Raw genomic sequence first — 2,444 nt, 5'->3', positions numbered from 1 at the left:
TACATATTTACCTGTTGTATAATTTTGTACAGTTGTAAATTACATTAAATAAATAATTAAAAATTTAAAAAAAACTTTTCATTGAGAATGTGTGTTTTGTATAGCTCTTCAGCTTTTGGGTTTTCTGACGGTCTATGAGCGTTGCCCCACCCATTGACGACTACTTATTTAAATATTTATAATATTAAAATTATCAGTTTCCTAGGTCACGGGCTATAACTACTTTTAAATAGAGAATGATGGCAGCCACATACCTTAGGAAAATTTTCATTTCATAACAGCAGGAGTACAGTTTATGAATTAATGAAAAAACAAATTATTTATTCTTTGTAAAAAATGTGTTTATCTACATAAAAAAAGACATTTTTCCAAATTCAGCCTTGTTTGTTGCATGTATGCAGACTTAGAAGTTTCTTAGAAATGTCAGCTTCATAGAAATTGCTATAGAATGATTACGGTCACGCTTCCTCTGGGTCTAAGCGCGAAGGTATACAGCTTAAAGCCTCCCTTATTAAACGGTCCTTCTAATACAAAACGAGTTTTTTAAAAATTATGATGGTAGTTTATATAGATTGTTTTGATTCCACACCACGGAAGATAAAGAATCCTTGTATTAATACAGGAATTTAAAAATCTGGTGCGGTGTGAGCATCATACAACTTTCATTTACCGTAAGGCTACACACACATGCACACGCACCCACACAAATAAATATGATTTTGTCAGATTCCGTCTGTTATTTCCGCTTATCCATGAGATAACGCATATTTCTCGACACACCTATATTTCGAAAACGGCTATTCCGATTTGGGTAAAATGTGGAGGAAAGTTGAAGATTGGTTTAAAATAGGACTAGTATAAATTTCATCAGATTTATTCCTTATTTTCACTTACCTGTGTGTTTAAGCCCAGAAAGAGTTATTTTATTTTTAATTTAATTTTTTTTTTTATATTTGCCCTTCCAGTTGACTTTGTTTCTTAAAATATGAATCTACTTAATCTTTTTTAAACGGACTATTTGGACAATCACAGCTTTCAGTAGACAACAAATTACTACTTTATAAAACAATAATAAAACCTACTCATAAAATGCGTTCAATTCTTTCAGCCTAAAGTCCTTGCAGTTACATAACCTACATCATAATCTTAATATCCTATTTGTATCAGACCATATTAAATCCAAATTCACCACTTTTCATTAGAAACTCACTCAATATTCTAATCCCTTAGCCCAATCCCTGTTTAGAATCAAGATTGCAACGGCAGTAATCCAGAGACCTATTATAAACAATTATATTGGAGTTCTGGCAATGACCAGAGTCTGCACTGAAGTCCTGAGCGTCTACGGCTAGCGCTCTTACTCATCTTCTACTGACATTTAATACCAGTGACACGGTTGGGAGAGAAGCGCAGGGATCTTTTGGAGTCCGACCCTTTCCTTCACAAGTGGGGGAAGACATCGGTTCGGAGTTCCCCTGGTTGAATGTAAATATCATAAATAGGGATTTATATATTTTTTGTATTTATTTATTTATTATTATTATTATCCTTCTCTTCTATTTCTTATTTTGCTTTCATTTAATTTATATATTTGTAAATGCGGTGTGAATGAGCTATATCATCCATATTACCATTGTCCAAAAATACTACAGAATGTAATATTACAAAATAAAAGTACAAGATAAATGGTAAATGATAGATGGTGTGTAATAATAAAAAGGAAGATAATCCGGTTGCAGTCAAAGAAAAAATAAAATAGTATTTAAACTATTTATTATGAGCCAACGTTTCGCCCCACGTTGCAGGGCATCATCAGGGCTAAAAAGATACAAACACTTAAATGATTTAAACATAAATGAATAAAGTAAATGAAAAATATAAAATGAAATATGAAAAATAAAAAGATGTGCAGTGTAACGTAAAATTAAAAAAGAATAATAAAAGGTTTTAGACAATAAATGAAAGCAAAAATAACCATAGATGAAAAAGAAACATAAAATACAGTACAAACTAAAAGATGGAAAAAAGTGGGATAAGAGTAAAATCAAAAATAGGGGAAGATAGGAAACCTTTCAGACTAGAGGTTAGATTGATGGTTTACAAATATGTTACATTTGAAAATAATTTTAAAGTAAACAGTATTAGAAAAATAAAGTCAGCCTCCACTGGCTCATTACCAGTGATTACCCGCGGCGAGAGGGATGCGCTGAGATCTCTTGAGCTCTGCTCTACCCCTCACACGTGGGAGATAGAGTGGGCTCAGGGATCCTCAGGTCGATTCTGTAAATATTGTATATAAGAGTGTAAATGTGACTAGAGATTATATTATTTTATCATTATGTTATTTTATTTATTTATTTTTCATACAGATAGTCTGATTATGTTCATCCTGTCTATTCTTTTGTTTGTATATATTTTAAGAGAGTTTTTTATTTTATTTTATT

General features: G+C 31.5%; 1 protein-coding gene across 2 annotated transcripts in view; it reads right to left on the bottom strand.

Annotated features, from left to right (window-relative positions):
• The window catches only part of LOC106687117 (alpha-tocopherol transfer protein), a 13,869-nt gene that overhangs the window by 7,479 nt on the left and 3,946 nt on the right, over positions 1–2,444 (bottom strand). The window contains exon 2 of one of the 2 annotated variants that reach the window (XM_014430821.2): positions 2,178–2,280. The exons of the other annotated variant lie outside the window; for it this stretch is intronic. The gene's annotated coding sequence lies outside the window, so the exon portion shown is untranslated. The remainder of the gene's footprint in view (positions 1–2,177; positions 2,281–2,444) is intronic. 2 annotated transcript variants of the gene reach the window in all.

Source organism: Halyomorpha halys, unplaced genomic scaffold, assembly GCF_000696795.3.
Source record: "Halyomorpha halys isolate HHAL.00 unplaced genomic scaffold, Hhal_1.1 Scaffold914.1, whole genome shotgun sequence".
In the NCBI taxonomy this organism is placed as follows: Eukaryota; Metazoa; Arthropoda; class Insecta; order Hemiptera; family Pentatomidae; genus Halyomorpha; species Halyomorpha halys.
The sequence above is the reverse complement of the archived record's forward strand: the minus strand, read 5'-3'. Positions and strand labels throughout refer to the sequence as shown.